Genomic DNA, 20,869 nt, shown 5'->3' with positions numbered 1-20,869 from the left:
AGATCATGGCATCTGGTCCCATCACTTCATGGCAAATAGATGGGGAAACAGTGGCTGAAGGTCTGTCTAGTCAAAGCTATGGCTTTTCCAGCAGTTATGTATGGATGTGAGAGTTGGACTATAAAGAAAGCTGAGTGCCGAAGAACTGATGCTTTTGAACTATGGTGTTGGAGAAGACTCTTGAGAGTCCCTTGGACTGCAAGGAGATCAAACCAGTCAATCCCAAAGGAAATCAGTCCTGAATATTCACTGGAAGGACTGATGCTAAAGCTGAAATTCCAATACTTTGGCCACCTGATGTGAAGAACTGACTCATTTGAAAAGACCCTGATGCTGGCAAAGACTGAAGGTGGGAGGAGAAGGGGACAAGAGAGGATGAGATGGTTGGATGGCATTACCGACTTGATGGACATGAGTCTGAGTAAACTCTGGGCGTTGGTGATGGACAGGGAGCCTGGTGCGTTGCAGTCCATGGGATAGCAAAGAGTCGGACATGACTGAGTGACTGAACTGAACTGAACTGAATGTAAGCCTTCAACATGTCACACAAGTTTAATATGTCCTAATTTTCTTTATTGTTTAATTCTAGTGTTTTCTGACTTGCATTATCATTTTATTTTCGACCTGTGGGATTTACAGAGGTAGGTTTTTAAGTTTCCAAATGCATGTCTGTATATATTGTTTGTCATTCAGTTTTAACTTAAATGTACTGGTTGACAAAAAATAAGGCTATGATCATTTGAACTGTACAGCCTAGTGAATGATAACAATAAAATGCTAATTTCTAAACCAAACCTAACCTTTAAAAAGGGCTTCCCTGGTGGCTCAGTCGGTAAAGAGTCTGCCTGCAATGTGGGAGACCTGGATTCGAACCCTGGATCGGGCAGATCCCCTGGAGAAGGGAATGGCAACCCACTCCAGTATTCTGGCCTCGAGAATTCCATGGACAGAGGAGCCTAACAGGCTATAGCCCAAGGGGTCAAACAGAGTCGGACATGACTGAGTGACTAACATTTCAATTTACAACTTTTAAAACTAAATGACCTTGTCATGGTCTCTGCTTTAAAAAAAAATCTATGAATATTCTCATTTCATAGGACGAAATTACCAAGACATAAGAAGAATTGTTACGATCTGGCCTCTTCCAGGCTTTCTAACGCCATCCTCCCACTCACTTCTCATACCCTTACAATGATCCAACTATAGTGAAGCACTGAAGTCTCTATATTTACAAGCATCCCTTTTAGACTCCTTTGCACATTCTTTTTGTTCTTTCCTTTGTTTCCCACCAGGTTAACAACAATTCACTCTTCAGACCTGTTCTACTCATCATCTGTGTAAGCAATCTCTGATTCCTACATATCAGGCTGAGTGAGCTGGCCTATCTGTACTTCCAGTGTACCCAGAACATGAAGCACAGCTGTACCATAGCTCTCAATGAACACTCATTCATAAAGTATTTATTAATTATTTGGTATTTGCTTCACACCAATTATACAATAGTAAATGAAACAAACATGATCCCTCCTCTCATAACACTTATTTAATCAGGAGATGTTTTTTGACTTATCTTGCAGCACTTGTAATCTCTCCTTTCTAGCACGTTACTGAGCAAAACAGTAAGTGTTCAATAAGTGAAAGAAAGGAATAAAAATATTAGTATCTTAAGGGAAACATAATTGGGGAGTTAAGTCAACTATAAAAATCACATAATAAACTCTAAAAGTTCTTTATAAGTATACTGACATCTACCAATCCATCTCCAAACCTATTGCCAGATACTACTGATGCTGGGAGGGATTGGGGGCAGGAGGAGAAGGGGACGACAGAGGATGAGATGACTGGATGGCATCACCGACTCGATGGACATCAGTTGAGTAAACTCTGGGAGTTGGTGGACAGGGAGGCCTGGCGCGCTGCGATTCATGGGGTCACAAAGAGTCAGGCACGACTGAATGACTGAACTGAACTGAACTGAACTAAGCCAACAATCCTAGTACTAGCTCAGGAACTTTGCTCCCCACCTTCTGGTGATTTCTACATGGTACAGAAAAGAAATTTAAATTCAAGTCATGAAAGGGGAAGCTCAGTATACTCAAAAGCCCCCCTTGGTCCAATATTTCTGGTTTATTTCATATTTTGAACTATCTTTGCTCTAAGTTTATTTACTTTTTCTTACAATACTGTTTTTATAACATGAAGTAAGAAATCTAACATGTCATACATACTTGACATGTACTACTTCATTTAATCCTCACACTGACTTTGAGGCAAGTATTCTCATTATGTATAATTTTATAAAAATATATCCTAAAAATCAATAGCCTGATGGTAACATAAAGGTCAGTGAGATGCCAACTGGGTGGAGGGGAGCACGGTAAGGAGGGGAATAGGATGAGGATAGTGAAGAGGGCCTTAGGCCTTGGTGCATACTGTTCAGAATTGTATACAAGAACTTATGCATGTCTCATTTATGTAATCTTTAAAAACATTTTTTAAAACTGTTCTGAAAAGAGACAATTAGACCTCCTCTGACACTTAATCACAAAAAAACAGATGGGAAAGTGGAAGAGAGGGAGGAAAGGAAGGAAGCAGATGAATTCAGAAGTTAAACTAGAATTTCTATCTGAGACACCTAGATTGGAAATTACCTTACAAACCATTGAAAATATAAAACAGTGGAACAGGAGAGAAGTATTAGGATGGAGGACAAAGACCGGAATTGAAATGTCACTAAGAAAGTCAAAATGTTAGTCAGTCAATCGTGTCTGACTCTTTGCAACCCCATGGACCTTGTCTCACCAGGCTCCTCTGTCCATGGAATTCTCCAGGCAAGTATACTAGAATGGGAGAGGGAAAAAAAGGAATATACTAGAGTGGGTATCCATTCACTTCTCCAGGGCATCTTCTTGATCCAGGGATTGAACCCAGGTCTCTCACACTGCAGGCAGATTCTTTACCGTCTGAGCCACCATAAAAAGATGCTACTGGAAATCTTGTGGCATGCTCTCCCCATATGCACCTGCAATAACACAAACCACTACCTGAATCTAAAAGCATCCAAACTGGAGAATGATCAAATAAGTAAGCAAGGAGAATAGAAACCAAACTTAAATTGAGAAAAGAATAAAGGTGTCTTCATTGTGAGGAGGCAGTCTGAACTGAAGAGGATGAGAATAAACTGTCTCTGTCTCCCTTTCAGGAGGAGCACAACAATCAGAGAGCCCGAGGGCAAGACCTGCAGGATGTTTCTGAGACTATGAGTTGTAGATTTCTCTAAAGAAAACAGTAGATGTGGGAAAACATTTTCAATGGAGTCCATGGAAAGACCAACAGTAAAGATGAAGCTCATTTTCAAGCTGGGAACAGCAACTGCTTTAGTGCAATGTAGGGCCCTCTAAAGGCTGCTCATCTAAAAAATAAATCTCTAGCAGACCTAGAAGCAACTGTCATCTGCCACACTGCTAACAGACCTTGCAGTGGGGAGGGCTTAGAAGCACTGAGGACTCCTCCCAGAGCTTCAAGGAATGGGTAACAATTTGTTGGTCCCTTTGTTATCAGTCCACAGAATAGAAACAACTCTTTCATACCTACTAGTTTGTCCCTGAATAATAGATGCCTACAGCCAGAACCCAAAATTTTGGAATGGGCCTAAAAAAATACAATTCATTTAAAGGGAATTCAGCTAACAGAGGAAAGGCTAAGTTGAAGATCAGAATGGGTAGCTTCTAGTTAAGCAGAACTATTAGAAAAGACTGGGTGAAAATGAACATCCAAGACACCAAGATGGTGTTAGCTGTGCCAGTGAAGAAGAAATTGACAGATGTCAAAAAAAGGAGCTGCCAAACTAGATAGTGATGCAAGATTTGACCCCCAAAAGCACCCTCAGAGCATTTCAAAGAGGTAACCACCAGTGTAACAAGTCATCAGTGCAACAGAGGGAACGCCCTTGGGGTTTCCATGACCCCAGCAGCTGACAAGCTTTTCAACCACTGTGCTTCTTACAAGAAACTCCAACATCAACAGATACACAAGAGGGCCCAGCGGGAAGGGGGCATTCTGCACTTCTTACCATGACCATCTTTGCCCTGTACCTCTCTTTGAGGAACTTGATATCTGCTGAATCCTTTTACATCCTAACTGAGAATTAACATCCAATGAAAGATGACTGGTACATTTTAAAAAATTTAAAGATCAAAAAAAAGAAGAGACTGGGCAACTGAGACTGACAACTTTATTTTCAATATACCATGTTGAAATATTTCTGAATATTGCAAAGTCCTAAATCAACCATCAATTAATAGTTGAAAAGAACTTTAATAAAAGCATTAAAACTAGTCAGTTTAATATTATGAGGTAGCATTATCTCACTACAAGGTATTTCTCTAAGGCATAATCATACTAACATTTATTTATTAACATGGAATCATCAAATTCTGCTTAATGAGTATCTTCACAGGTCTCCATTCATTTAGGAATAAATTCTAATAAATGAGATACCATCTTTCAGTAAGACTGTCAGAATTAGACCTGCAGAAATACCTCAAACATTTTTATATTTTACTAAATCTTACACAGCATTGTAGTGTAACAGAAGATAAACATGTGCAGAATACTATTTATCTCTCTTCAAACTACTCTTCTAAAAGAGGCAACACTTTCCTTTCTTTTTTTTAATAATATCTCCTTTGCTAAGGCTTGAAAAACAATGTGCAAATGTATTTGTTGCAAATTTGTCACAAAAGTATTGTAAACAAATGAAGAGACCAGCAATACAGCAGAACATCACTGGGTTAATGTTTCTTTGAACTTAGGAAACCTGGATTCAATCAGATTCAAAGAATTACTTCTGTTTGCTCTTCACTATGCCCAACATTATTATCCCTGCTATCCAGATAAAAAACGTGGGCATCATTATCTCTTTTCAATATCCAGTCACAAATCAGTATCCCTTCTTCCTTCACAGCATACCTACTCCTGTTTTTCTTTTCTATTTCTGCTATCATCACTCTAACTGAATTGTATTACCTCAAGCCTAAAGACTCCTACAACCTTACAAGCTCCCTGAGTCCTCACTCCATTTCTCTAACATGAAGACCATGTTCTTTGTTTTTTGATTTCTCCTTTGTGACTGTTGTTACACAGATCAACAGGAACCCCCCAAAAGTAGTATTCTGTAGAACAAAAATTAGTGCTCTGGGGTCTTAAACTAGAAAAATAGGGAAAAACAAGCCTGGAAAAAAATAATATGAGCAGAAGGAGGAAAAATATGGGTCATTTTAAATCATCAGCTGAAAAGTATCATACATGCAAAGGGGTATGAAGAAGAAAATTAAATATTTGCTGAATAATCAATGCTTAAAGGTTTTTGCAACTTCAGGTAAGTTGATCCCTACCTTAAAATTCTCATTACTTCTTGACTGAAACAAGAGTATCCTAATTGTCTCTTGGCTTTTGGTATCTCCCCCTTCCAAACTATCATTCACATTACTGCCATATTAATTGTAACCAACCACAATTATGATTCAAAATACCTCTGTTAAACTTTCCAGAGACTGCCAACTACTCACAAAATGAAGTCTAAACTCCCTACCATGGCATCCAGAGTTCTTCACAAACAAGCTATCTTTCAGCCTTATCACTCAAATCCTCTCTCACATCCTGAATTCAAATCATGCAAAATTACTTCCTCTGTCTTTTGTACATTCTATACATTTCAAGTTTCCTCTGCTTCCCCTGTCCATAGGATTTCCCAGGCAAGACTCTGGAATGGGTTGCCATTTCCTTCTCAAGAGGATCTTCCTGACCCAGGGATCAAACCTGCGTCTCCTACATTACAGCAGGTGGATTCTTTACCACTGAGCCAACTGTAAGGCAATTCTTTTCCAATTCTACTCAATTCTAAGGCAATTCTACTCATCCTTTAAGACTCCACTCAAACACCATCTCCTATGTGAAGCCACTTTGACAATTCTCTCCTCTAACAATATTGGTGGAGCCCTTCTAGGTGATACCAACATACTTTCCCAATCTCATACACTTTTCAAATTGCATTAACTTTGTGTACTCATCTCTGAACAGATTATTCTTTGAGAGTAAAGTAAGGAACTCATTTTTACTGAAGATTTTGTATTCTCAGCGCCTAATACAGTTCCTGGTGTAGACTAGGTGTTTAGCAAGTGTTTAAAGAGAGAAAGAAGTTGATGGATGTAAGCAAAGCTGTCAATGCTACACTGTTGAGAGACTTTCTTATTAGAGGAATCTGTCCGTACTTTGATAGGCTAGCAAAGAGTTACTGACAGTAGAGGCAGAATTATACCTTTTAGAAAATATAAGCTGGGAGCAATTGGTAGATAGAAAAAAAGAGTGAGGAGACACAGTAAGTGTGGAGAGCCCTTCAATATTTCTAGTGAAATGCTGAAGAACTTACACTCGGATGATGATGAGAGAACTAGAAAAGACATGATGAAAATATTCATGATACACAGGTAAAGCTGAAAGGACCTGATCTCTGACTAAGAGTAGGAAGGAAAAGATAAAGAATCCGATTCTGCACTAAGACTGCGAGCACAGGTGACAAAGTCGTCTAGTAACAGAGGTGGGAACACCGTGTGTGAAGCAAGCAGTCGAAAATACGTGCTGAAGCTTAGAATACTGTCATAGCAGAGATATGAGGTTGAAAGAGATCATTTTAGAGGTAATTGCTGAAATCAAGAAGTTAGGAAAGACATTAAAGAATTTCAAAGATAAAAATCTTAGGGAAGGTCATTATTTAGTAATAGGAGGACAACTGTTCTTCAAACAAAAATAGGAGGAAAAAGGGAAAAAAAGCTGAAGGAGTAATTAAAGAAGTATAACGAGAAAAGCTCAGGGTTATAGAAGCTACCAGTATTTCATGAAAGGAAAAATGGTAACTAACACAGTGATCAAAGAGTGAAACCTAACAAAAGACAAAAAACAATTAGAACAACATGACTATTCCTCAAAAGAGCAAACAGACCAGCTTAGAAGGGACAGGAGGATGAATGAATGCTATAAGGAAGCAGAAGCAGTGAGCAAAACTACTTAAGAGGAAAAAGCATAGTAGCATATAGTAGCAAACTCTACTATTTAAAGAGAAAAAAGTATAACATGTATATATGTGTTCTACCTGTTGTTTTTTTTTAAATACACATACCTAAAGGATTAAGCCTTTTATTGATAATCTGAGTCTCTATGGATTTGAAAATAATGAACTTGATTTCTCTATCTGCATTGTCTTAGAATGGCTTCTCCCCTGTCCTTGCAGTTTCCACTTCTTTCAATAAATTCTATCTCCAAAGATCTGTTATTCAAAGTAACAATTTTATCCTAAATTCTAAATATGTGAAAGCTTCAGAATAATGTAAACATTCATTTTAATATAATCTTCTATTCTAACCTGGTTTGTCATCATCAGGGGAAAGAAGTAATTATATACATCATTTAATGCTTATTTTCTCCAATTAGAATAAAGAAAGCTGTATTAGTAATAAATACTTTTTACTCCTGAAGATGTTCAACATTTATAAGGAGATAAAATGCTGTAGCTACTTAAGAACTCATAAGGAAGGTGATTCAAGAATAAAGAAGATAACAAAGTTGCAGTGATAAAATAGGACAATTTTTAATTGCTAAGAAATGAGAATTTTCACATTAATTATATTCTTAAGTCTTTTTCTTACCTCAGAGATGTGGCTAGATAAAACTGTACTTCCAATTTTCTCCAAACAGCTTTGACCTATGCTTCCATCTCATGAATTCCAAGACAGTATTAAACTGATGCATATTTTCATAAATCTGTTTAGAAAAAAAGAATATATTTAAGATTGAAAGAATGTTTATTTAATGGAATAACACATGTAGAAGAAATACTAAAATTTTATCATGCATAAAACTGTATATTTTTAATGCAAAGTTCTACAGCACTCTAGAAACTATCACTTTACCAACCTTTGCTCAAAGATGTTCTAAATTTTGAGTATTTTCAACTTTATAACATAACAGATCTGTGGAAAAAATTACTCACATGTGAATTTCTGTATCAGCCTAATAAGCTTTAGTGGGGGAAAAAAATCACATTTCTAATTGAAAAGCAAGAACATCAGAAGCAGCACTAAAATTCACAACTCTACAATATTAGGATTCCTACTTGAGAAAAATATATTTGATCACCCAGCTAGCATTTCAATTTTATCACAAAGTCTCAGCAGTTTTAATTTCAGGCAAACGTCAACCTAGAATATCAGGAACAGTGAGGGTCAAGAATTAATTGCACTGCCAGTTCTACGTCCATGGCATAGGTTTCAACTGTGTTACTGCTGCCATTAGTAACCTACTGCTTTAAGAGATAATGTTCATAATATAAAAGAAGGAAGCTATTAAAATCTTTAATTTATTTAAAGACAGGGGTGCTGCTTATTTAAGGATCACAAAAATAATTTCATTGAAGGTATCTTTTAACTGAAACTTCAAATAGCACAGTATTCTGTTTCCTATTGTAAAAAGAAAAATTTTAAGCTGTATGAACATTACTTATGTCCCACTGAAAGGTCAAAACGCCTTTGTCTTCAAGTCCATTTAGAAGTATCATTTGTGTCACACTGAGGTTTAGTAGTCTTGGCAATAATGACTAAATTCATGTAAACTGGGGCAACTTGAAACGGTCCAGCATATCAGATAGCCTTTCTTAAAGACAAGAGTCTCCACTCAGCAGACAGGCTGCCATAGGGCCATGCTAAATCTTTCATGGTCCAACTAAAGACAGACCAACCCTGAAAGCAATTAGTAATGCTTTGCCTGCATTTAGAAGCCTTTAACAGTCTTACCAATGCAGAAGTTACCTATAACTTCACCAGGTCCCTGATATTTTTCAGGGTACTCATATGACCAAAACTTAGACCATCATTCAGAGTAACAAAGGAGGGTAGTAACGGAGACTTGGTATTTAGCATTCCCCGCCTCCCCCTACCCCATGATCATAGTCTTAAAAAATTTACCTTATAACAATAATAATAATTTAAGAAATACATTGTGTTTCCACTTTAGAAAAGGCATAAAGATTTCCCTCCAAAGCCATTCTTTGCCAATTCTTCCCTAAGGGCTATGGAAGAAGAGAGGGAGGAAATCACTACAATAAACAAAGCTCACATTAACGTATTCTCATAAAGCTTTAAAGACCAATCAAAGTGACTATATTTAAAAACGTATGGCCTGATTCTAGTTCTACCAGATATTTCCAATGGATCAAATAATAAATAAAATTAGCAGGTAAACCACTTACCAAGCATTGTTTATTACAGCACTATTTATTACACTTTTTCCTTGGTGTGGAAAAAAAAAGTTATAAGCTTTAGGCTAAATCTAAAATTAATTAAAAAGGAAAATACATAATCAAAAAGACTCTTCAAATATTCCATCTGCAAAGTCTAAGACCCTGATCTATCCTCCTTCAATCCTCTCACATGTACAAAGACATGACAAATCATAAACTTCAGAAAAGCGTTTCTAAGGACTGAATTTAAGACCGGCTAAGGAAAACCACATAAGATTTGACTTTACTACTAACAGGAAAATAAAAGACAATCAAAAGACAGGATGTGCTTCGCGATGCAGGTCTGCAAGCCACTTTTTACATACTAGAAACTGTGAGTCAAAGCAAAGCTTTTTCTAACTTTTGCAATTACAGTCCTTTAAGCAGAGATCTATACCATACAGGCACAGAAACGGAATTCACATACGCAAAATGCTTGCATCAACTTTAATCACTCAATTTATAAGATACTGTGCCACAGGCTTTTAGCACTATGAACTGCGTTTAACAGTGACAACAGATCCAGTCAAAACCAAACACTAAACAATTTTAAGTATTAATTCCACCAAAGATTTTGTGCCTGAAATTTTCAAGTTTCTTAGGTCTAGAAAATACATTAAGGAAAAGGTAATTCTTTTAAAAACACATTTGAGCTTCTTAATGATTCAGAATAAATGAAAATTGAATCCTTCTGGATATATTCTAGTACTTTCTAATTCAGAGCTAACAGTGGTATTTCCTCAAAGTTAATAAGTATTTGCAAACATGGGAAACGTTCATTTTAATCCCATAGTGCCTTTACAAAACTTTTTCTTTTTGCCATCAAAATGAACACATCCCTCTCAGTTTTGAAGCCCTTCAAAATTATCAAAGGGGTTAAATCTTAAAGCACTGGGATAGCTTAAAGATCACTAACCACACAGAATCCATCAGTGACAAGCATCAATTATGGATATCATAGCTATCTTTGAAGTATTAGAACATTACCCAATAACAGCTATATTAATAAGATTTAAAAAAAAAAAACTAGTATAAACATGGTTTTGATACTCAGTCTAAGACAAAATCTAAGATTGTTTTTCAACGTGTGAAAGTGAAAGTCGTTCAGCTGTGTCCGACTCTTTGCAACACCATGGACTAAATATTCCATGGAATTCTCCAGGCCAGAATACTGGAGTGGGTAGCCTATCCCTTCTCCAGCAGATCCTCCCGACCCAGGAATCGAACTGGGGTCTCCTGCATCGCAAGCGGATTCTTTACCAACTAAGCTATCAGGAAAGCTGATAGCTTTTCAATGTGTACCAGATGTCATAAAGTAGCAATTTCTTAGTATTCACAAAATCAGATATTGATTATACATTTTTCCTTCCACCACTTCAAATTTCTTCTTTCTTCATTTCCCTCTCTTAGCATTCATAAAAAGCATCCCACATACTGTACAAGTACTGTTATAAACATCACAGCTGCAATTAAAAAACTATTTTTAAAAATAAAAAATTATAAAATAATCATTTTGCAAAATACCTCAGTGGGGCTCTTAAACTAAGGGTATAATTACTATTAAAACCTTTGGTATATTAACTGAAAAACTCAAACATTATGCTTCAGAAAACCATAGCATAGTTTTACTGTAACTCTAACAGTATAATCTCAGAGAACGCAATGGCACCCCACTCCAGTACTCCTGCCTGGAAAATCCCAAGGACGGAGGAGCCTGGTGGGCTGCAGTCCATGGGGTCGCTAAGAGTCGGACGACTGAGCAACTTCACTTTCACTTTTCATTTTCATGCACTGGAGAAGGAAATGGCAACTCACTCCAGTGTTCTTGCTTGGAGAATCCCAGGGACGGGGGAGCCTGGTGGGCTGCCGTCTATGGGGATCCACAGAATCAGACACGACTGAAGCGATTTAGCAGCAGCAGCAATAACAGTATAATTTAGATTAGTTTGGAAAGCATTTCTATAAAAAAGAATGTAATCCACTTAATACAGAAAGGGAAGGTCAACTTATAAATAGATTCTGTTCCAAATGTTCATTTATAAATTGAATATAAGCTTGATTTTGAAACTTAAGATGACTTTTCTCATAAAACAAAAGGTATATACAATGGCATTAAACCCCAAATACAAATGAACTTTAGTCTATAATTCTATGATAGCACTCTTCTGCCTAAGCATATTTTCATATCAAGCTCTAAGTTTCTTATTTTTCATTGAATCCTAGAATTCGCCGGCTATGAGGGACTGTGCAGAGGCGTGGCCGTGAGGAGCTACCCCTGGCCCAAGAAAATTCGAGATACCAAGGGAACATTTCATGCAAAGATAGGTTCGATAAAGGACAGAAATGGTACTGACCTAACAGAAGCAGAAGATATTAAGTAGAGGCGGCAAGAATACAAAGAAGAACTGTACAAAAAAGATCTTTATGACTCAGATAATCATGATGGTGTGATTACTCACCTAGAGCCAGACACTCTGGAATGTGAAGTCAAGCGGGCCTTAGAAAGCATCAGTACAAACAAAGCTAGTGGAGCTGATGGAATTCCAGTTGAGCTATTTCAAATCCTGAAAGATGATGCTGTGAAAGTGCTGGGCTCAATACACCAACAAATTTGGAAAACTCAACAGTGGCCAAAGGACTGGAAAAAGCTCAGTTTTCATTCCAATTCCAAAGGCAACCCCAAAGAATGCTCAAACTACCGCACAATTGCACTCATCTCACACGCTAGTATAGTAATGCTCAAAATTCTCCAAGCCAGGCTTCAGCAATACATGAACCGGGAACTTCCAGATGTTCAAGTTGGTTTTAGGAAAGGCAGAGGAACCAGAGATCAAACTGCCAACATCCACTGCATCATTGAAAAAGCAAGAGAGTTCCAGAAAAACATCTATTTCTGCTTTATTGTCTATGCCAAAGCCTTTGACTGTGTGGATCACAACAAACTGTGGAAAATTCTGAGATGGGAATACCAGACCACCTGACCTGCCTCTTGAGAAACCTATATGCAGGTCAGGAAGCAACAGTTAGAACTGGACATGGAACAACAGACTGGTTCCAAATAGGAAAAGGAGTACATCAAGGCTGTACATCGTCACCCTGCTTATTTAACTTATATGCTGAGAACATCATGAGAAACCCTGGGCTGGAGGAAGCACAAGCTGGAATCAAGATTGCCAGGAGAAATATCAATAACCTCAGATATGCAGACGACACCACCCTTATGGCAGAAAGTGAAGAGGAACTAAAGAGCCTCTTGATGAAAGTGAAAGAGGAGAGTGAAAAAGTTGGCTTAAAGCTCAACATTCAGCAAACTAAGATCATGGCATCTGCTCCCATCACTGCATGGCAAATAGATGGGGAAACAGTGGAAACAGTGGCTGACTTTATTCTTCTGGGCTCCAAAATCACTGCAGATGGTGACTGCAGCCATGAAATTAAAACACGTTTACTCCTTGGAAGGAAAGTTATGACCAACCTAGACAGCACATTCAAAAGCAGAGACATTACTTTGTCAACAAAGGTCCATCTAATCAAGGCTATGGTTTTTCCAGTAACCATGTATGGATATGAGAGTGGACCATAAAGAAAGCTGAGTGCTGAAGAATTGACGCATTTGAACTGTTGTGTTGGAGAAGACTCTTGAGAGTCCCTTGGACTGCAAGGAGATCCAACCAGTTCATCCTAAAGGAGATCAGTCCTGGGTGTTTATTGGAGGGATTGATGTTGAAGCTTTTAACTCCAATACTTAAATACTTTGGCCACCTGATGGGGAGAGCTGACTCATTTGAAAAGACCCTCATGCTGGAAAAGATTGAGGGCAGGAGAAGGGGACAATGGAGTATGAGATGATTGGATGGCATCACCAACTTAATGGACATAGGTTTGGGTGGGCTCCCGGAGTTGGTGATGGACAGGGAGGCCTGGCGTGCTGTGATTCATGGGGTCGCAAAGAGTCGGACACAACTGAGCAACTGAACTGAACTGATGATACAGAGTATGATTTCAACAAATATTAGTTGCTCTGAAGTACTAAATAGGAACCACTTAGTGATATGAAACTAAGCTGTCCAGAAAAACTTACCTGTCTAATCAACAGAGAATCAAAAGGCATGGGAAAAAAAGCTTCTTTCAAAAGAAATAAAACAGAATATTTAACACCATGGTTAAAAAATTCTAGTATAAACCAAAGAGATCCAACCAGTCCATCCTAAAGGAGATCAGTCCTGGGTGTTCATTGGAAGGACTGATGCTGAAGCTGAAACTCCAATACTTTGGCCACCTCATGTGAAAAGATGACTCACTGGAAAAGACCCTGATGCTGGGAGGGATTGGGGGCAGGAGGAGAAGGGGATGACAGAGGATGAGATGGTTGGATGGCATCACCGACTCGATGGGCATGAGTTTGAGTAAACTCCAGGAATTGGTGATGGACAGGGAGGCCTGGCATGCTGCGATTCATGGGGTCGCAAAGAGTCGGACACGACTGAGCGACTGAACTGAACTGAAATCAACTGTGGCAATTTCCGTTCCTCCTACCAATGAATGCTTTAACAATAAGCGTCTGATGCAATTCTGGCCAATAAGACAAGAGACTAACTTTGCTGAAGAGGTTCTGGGAAAGGTTTTCCTGGGCTGATAAAAAAGACACCCAACTGAAAATATGTATTTTTTTCAGGCAACTTTGGGTTTGAACTGTTAAGTAGAACTATGACAGCCATCTTAGGACCATGAGGAAAGAGAAAGTCTAAGAGGACAACCCAACAGAAAAGCAATGACAGCACTAAAAGATGGAAAAAACCTGGGTCTGCGGTGATGCTATTTCAGTTCAGTTCAGTCACTCAGTCATGTCCAACTCTTCGCGACCCCATGGACTGCAGCCTGTCAGGCTCCTCTCCAGGCAAGAATACTGGAGTGGGTTGCCATGCCCTCCCCCAGGGGATCTTCCCAATCCAGGGATTGAATCCAGGTCTCCTGGATTGCAGGCGGATTCTTTGCCAGCTGAGACAGCAGGGAAGATGTAAGGGTGGTATCATCTGTGTATGTAAATTTATTATTTCATCTTGTACTTCATTCAGCCCAGCACTTCACATGATGTACTCTGCATATATGTTTAATAAGCAGGGTGACAATATACAGCCTTGACGTATTCCTTTCCCAATTTGGAATCAGTCTGTTGTTACATGTCCAGTTCTCACTGTTGCTTCTTGACCTGCATACAGGTTTCTCAGGAGGCAGGTCAGGTGATCTAGTATTCCCATTTCTTTAAGAATTTTCCAGTTTGTTGTGATCCACAGAGTCAAAGGCTTTGATGCAGTCAATAAAGCCAAAGTAGATGTTTTTCTGGAATTCTCTGGCTCTTTCTACAATCCAACAGATGCTGGCAATTTGCTCTCTGGTTCCTCTGCCTTTCCTTGAGCATCTGGAAGTTCTCAGTTCACATACTTTTGAAGCCAAGCTTGGAGAATTTTGATTCTCTAAAATTGTGATGCTTCTATACCTAAAAGAAATAATTCTAGAATCATTTTATTAACTTGGATCTTAAGGAGATCGAACCAGTCAATCCTAAAGGAAACCAACCCTGAATATTCATTGGAAGGACTGCTGCTTCAGCAGCAGTCCAATACTTTAGTCATCTGATCTGAAGGGCCGACTCATTGGAAAAGAGCCTGATGCTGGGAAAGACTGAAGGCAAAACGTGAAAGGGGTGGCAGAGAATAAGATGGTTAGATAGCTGACTCAATGGACGTGAATTTGAGCAAACTCCGGGAGACAGTGGAAGAGCTTGGAGTGCTCCAGTTCACGGGGTCGCAGAGAGTCGAACATGACTTAGCGACTGAACAACAACAAAATTTACCCTTTTATTATTTATGCAGTTTTCAGTGACCAAAAGTAACACAGTGGATACAGCCATTTAGGAATAGATACACTATTTATTTCAATGAATTCAACTGTTATTTGTACAGTGGTAACTCTCCCAAATTTATATTTCAATCCAGAGCCTTCTTTTGAACTAGATAACATATTTCTAAACTATCAAACAGCTGTATTAAATATTTATTCCAGTGATATATCAAGAGAACAGAATATAAAAACAATCATCTACCAACAAAAAAAAAATGTTTGTGCACCCATACTCGATTTTCTGGCTAATGACAACACCATCTACTTAATAGTCAATGATGAAAATCTTTGGGTCACTAGTCCCACGTCCCTCTGCTTTACTCATTATACGAGGCAGTTATTACATGCTGCCTGTTCTAATCCTGATATATCTTTGAAATCTGTCTCCCTCAACTCTACACACATCTGGTGCAGTCTCTCATCTTTTGTGGTGCACATCTCCATTCTTACCTCTTGCACTGCACTCATGTTTGTAAAATACAACCATGCTTCATGAAAAGATTATAAACATCCTAAGTCATTAGGAAACACAAATGAAATCTATGATATATCCCTACATACCCACGATAATGGCTATTCTCAAAAAGACAGACAACATTAAATGGTGGTAACGAAATGGAGAAATTGGAACTCCCATACACTGCTGTAAAATGATGCAGCCACTTCGGAGAAAAGCTTGCCAATTTCTTAAAAAGTTAAATGTAAGCAAAACCTAACCACAAGATACAAAATTCCCTCCATAGGAACCTACCCAGAGAAATGAAAATAAGTGTCTATATAAAGACTTACACAGGGCTTCGCTGGTGGTTCAGACAGTAAAGAATCCACCTGCAATGCAGGAGACCTGGGTTTGATCCCTGGGTTGGGAAGACGCCTGGAGAAGGGAGCAGCTTCCCACTCCAGTATTCTGGCCTGGAGAATTCCATGGACAGAGGAGACTGCAGGGCTATAGTCTGAGGAGCTGCAAAGAGTCAGACACAACTGAGCAACTTTCACTTTAAAGACTTGTATGCAGGGTGTTCCCTGGCAGTCCAGTGGTTGAGACTCTGAGCTACCACTGCAGGAGGTGTGGGTTCCATTCCTGGTCAGGGAACTAAGATCCCACAAGCCATGGGCCACCTCTCCCTAAAAAGACATATACAAATGTTCTCAGCAGCATTCCTCATAATGCTGGAAATAATCCTAGTGTCCATCAGCTGGTGAATGGATAAAATGAACGGTGGCATCATCAAACAGTGGAATATTATCGGGTAATAAAAAGGAACAAAATACTGATACATGTTACAACATGAATGCACCTCAAAATATGCTAAATAAAAGAAGCCAGATGCAAAATACTACATACTGTATGATCCCATATATACAAAATGTTCAGAAAAGCCAAACTGAGATACCAAGAAAGCAAAGCAGTAGTTGCCTACAGCAAGGAGTAGGAATGGTAAATTTGGAGTGGTGATGAAATGTTCTAAAATATTCATAGCACAACCCTAAAAACTTACTAAAATAATAAAAATGTAAGTACATTTTAAAATTTTTGAATGATTTCCAATTATGTACAAAATGAAGTCCAAATTCTTTAGGAAGACATTCATAGACTGCTATAATCTGCTTTCAATGTATTTAATCTGCTGTCTTCTGTTACAATCTCTGCCATGTGGCACAGCCAAAAAGCAGAAAGAGAAAAAAAAAAAAAAAAAAAGACTATGCTGAGATACTACCAACACACCCACTGGAACAGCTAAAATAAAAAACAGTGACAATACCAAGTGCTGACAAGAATGTGAAGAAAACAGATCTTTTATACACTGCCGTTGAGAATATAAACTGGCATAACCACTTTGGAAAATGGTTTGAAAGTTTCTTTAAAAACTAAATATACCCTTATGTGTAACAAACTGCATTCCTGGGCATCTGTCCCAAAGAAATGAACATGAATGTTCATAAAAGCCTTATTCTTCTGACAATGAAGCATAAAAATCACTTCCATATTTTCATTTTAATAAATCCAATTCAGTCAGTAGAATAATCTATACCACTCATTTTTTTCCTGTATAATTTTGAGAGATTATCACTAGATCATTTTTTCACATGATAGGCAAACATACCACACTACATATAAACAACAAAATTTCTGCTATTAGGAATCATCAGGAATTGATTCTAGAGTACTAAGGGTTCACCACTTCTTCTAAATGTGCATTGTTGCACTTTCTCAAATGAAGAATAAAGATTATTTAGAATTAACATTATGAACACCAGTTACAGAGTTATGCTACAATATAGTGAAATCATCAGCGGCTATTAATACATAATGCTATTTGCTTTGGTACTAAATGGTCCCAAAAGAGAGTTGTGTTTATTTACTTATTTACTTGCTTGTCTGCTTCTTTTAGCTTGCATCCCCAGGTTTTCTTATTTTCTTCCCCTTGCTAACAGCTACCTAGAATACATGTTTGCTTGTATAATAACAGCACCCTCTCTTCACTTCTCATTTACATCATCCCTGTACTAGCTAAACATAACTCTATGTTTTGAAGTCTATAAAAATAAAAAGGCTGCATATGACAGCCTGAGACTGAAGGTATAAAACTGAACACATCTACTATTATGATCAAATAATTTTTATGTTGTGATAATGTAACACTTTTTATAAGATCACTTCAAGGAGAAGGTAAAGATGAGACACCTGAATGAGTCAACCCAGGAAAAAACAAAGATGAGTGGAGCTACAAACTATAAACACATTTCAGATGGCTGCTCAACATTTCCAACAAATTGCTAAGCTCAAAATACATGAAACAGAACTTATTATTTTGTTTTTCCATCTTCTCACAAATCTGTTCCTCTTGAATTCTTTACTTGGCATAATGTACAACTGTTTACGAGATTTTTTTTTTTTTTTTGCCATTACCAAGTAAAATTGACAGTGTATATACCCAAGACCCCAAAATCCTACCTCAAAGTATATATATAACCTGGGAAACCTTTTGCACATCTGCCAGAAAGCATGTACAAGAATATTTACAGCAGCATTTTCTGAACAGCAAACCTAAGTGTCCAACAGCAGTAAAATGGATAAATTATAGTATATTCATATAAAAGAATTACCACATAGTAGTAAAAATGAGTATAACTCAGATAATAGTATCAATATGAATGAAATCTCGAAACCATATGCTGAACAACAACAAAACAAGTCTAAGAAGAATACATATACAGTAGAACTCCATTCACATAAAACTCAAAAACAGGAAACACTAGGAAAATGTATACTAAAGGAAAAATAGAAAAGTGGAAGACCTGAAGGAAAACTAACAGAACAGTATTTAATAATTTAGGATGATGGTTTCCTCTGGGAGGGAAAAGCCATGGGCATCTCAGAGGCTGCCATCACATTTCTTGAGATAGGAGATTGGGACAGACAGATTCATTTTTTTAGTAAAACTCTGTAAAATGTACATCTACATCATACGTACCTTTGTATACAGGACAGATATTAAGAGTAAAAATTTTAGTTTAAACTGAAGTAACTATGGTTAAGTGTGCAGCAGTTTGAACATTCTTTGGCATTGCCTTTCTTTGGGACTGGAATGAAAACTGAGCTAGGTTAAAAAAAAACAAAAACAAAAACTGGGGAAAACAGAGACTTTATACATTACGAGTTGTAATTTTACACATAGGTTTCAGTTTACAATGTCAGTAGGACAGACATTACTAAAATCAAATATTGACAGATCTCCAAGGAAATCTCAGAGATCTTACTTTCATCAGTAGATTTTAAAACTTTTTTCCTATAAATTGTAAGTTATTCAACAGGATCAAAAATTACACTTGGCTTAACAGAGCAGAGATTACAGCTATGCTTCATAAACAGAGTATTATAATCAATTCAAAGGCATATGGGCTTTAAAAAACTTGTTTAGTAACTCAATTATACTATAAGTTGCGAAGTTTCTGATACTGCTGAGATATATATATAGTAATACCAATAGGATTTTAAAACATCCTACTTAGCCAATAGAAGAATGTATTACTATATCAACCTGGAGGGGTGGGATGGGTAGGGAGATGGGAGGGAGGTTCAAAAGAGAGGGGTATATGTATACTCATGGCTGATTCAGGTTGAGGTTTAACAAAAAACAACAAAATTCTGTAAAGCAATTATCTTTCAATAAAAAAAATTTAAAAAAAATACAAGAATGTTTTAAAATCTGTTTCTCAGATCTACTTCCTAAAGAATGCACACCCGTATTTTCAGGATTACTAAGGCAAGGAAGTAAGGATGGAATGAATTCCTTTAAAACATAGTTTCCTTAAAAAAATAATTACATATCCTGAAAATGGATAACTATCCTATTACCTAAGGATGTACTGGTTGTCAGAATTTAATCCATTAACCTGTGTTCAATATTTGGCTTTATTATTATTTACTAAAAACTTGAAACTACCTTTATTAAATATTCAATTGTCATTCATCCAAATGTGTGCATCAATGAAATTAAATGACATTCTAGAAACTATAGAAAATAAAATTTTCAATTAAGAGAATTTAAATTCATATAAAATTCATCACATGTACAGGCATATACAAACTAATCATTTCCAACAGGGGTGGGAGGTGGACTACAGATATTTCCTTTAAAAGGGACAGTGTTGCTACATGTTCATGAGTGGGTAAACATACAGAGAAGAAGTTTTAGCTGGGAAGCTTGCATTTAAGTTCTCATCTCTATGTGATGAGGGGTACGGAGCTAATTACCAGACAACACTGTCTTTTAAATCGTGAGTCACATACCTAAGGGAGGGGGTTGTAAGCAGGATAAGCAACAACCAGGGCAATCAAGATTTTAAAAGAAGCAACAGCAGGTTTTGAAGTTTCAGACAGAAAATCAGAAGCAATTATCTCAATATAATGCATATAATCCAACAGCCTGACTACGGATTATCCACCTTCTTGCAAAACACACCTATACTTTAGGGACTAAGTTTGTGAAGCTAGGTATGTTTGAACTTCAGAGAACAGTTCTATTCTCAACAGGCAAGTGAGATTGAAAGAGAGAAATAAAAGATTACTTGATAATATAATACTTCCTGAGGGCACTATAGTAAATTTTAAAACATTCAAGACACAGTTCCCTGCTGGCAAGCAACATTTAATCAACGTGAGGAGGTAAGCCATTATATATTAACTCTTAAACAATAGTACCAGATGACAATACAAACACTGTCATACTACCATACATGATGATTAACTGAGAAGCAAAAAAAAAAAAAAAAAAAAAACAAAACAAAACACCAAACTTGCTTCAGAAGTGGAAAGATCACTGTGGGCTGAATTTAAAATGGTCCTTCTGAAGACTGGTTAGGATTGATAGTGTGCAAGGAGGGAGGGGTACAGGTTCAGATGGCCGTATTACTGGGAGAGCTGGGAGGGTGCACTGTGCTTGGCCATTGTGCCACCTGGGGCCCAGATTCTAGAGTAGTAGAGCTTAATAATCAACGCATGGTCTGAACCAGACGATAAATCTTCCGCCACCCATGAAGCCAATGTCCATAGCAGATATCATACTCGTTTTAGTCTTCCTTACAATCAAGCATCAAAGATTTCACAGTCCATCTTAATACAGAAATCCCAAC

At 37.6% G+C, this 20,869-nt stretch overlaps 1 protein-coding gene across 2 annotated transcripts in view; it reads right to left on the bottom strand.

The window, feature by feature from the left end:
* The window catches only part of BMPR1A (bone morphogenetic protein receptor type 1A), a 141,059-nt gene that overhangs the window by 48,995 nt on the left and 71,195 nt on the right, over positions 1–20,869 (bottom strand). Inside the window, exons 2-3 of one of the 2 annotated variants that reach the window (XM_070470971.1) lie at positions 9,018–9,121; positions 7,704–7,818 (exon numbers count right to left, since the gene is read on the bottom strand). The gene's annotated coding sequence lies outside the window, so the exon portion shown is untranslated. The remainder of the gene's footprint in view (positions 1–7,703; positions 7,819–9,017; positions 9,122–20,869) is intronic. The other variant, XM_020915034.2, reaches the window with a different exon arrangement.

Source organism: Odocoileus virginianus, chromosome 7 (assembly GCF_023699985.2).
Source record: "Odocoileus virginianus isolate 20LAN1187 ecotype Illinois chromosome 7, Ovbor_1.2, whole genome shotgun sequence".
NCBI lineage: Eukaryota > Metazoa > Chordata > Mammalia > Artiodactyla > Cervidae > Odocoileus > Odocoileus virginianus.
The sequence above is the reverse complement of the archived record's forward strand: the minus strand, read 5'-3'. Positions and strand labels throughout refer to the sequence as shown.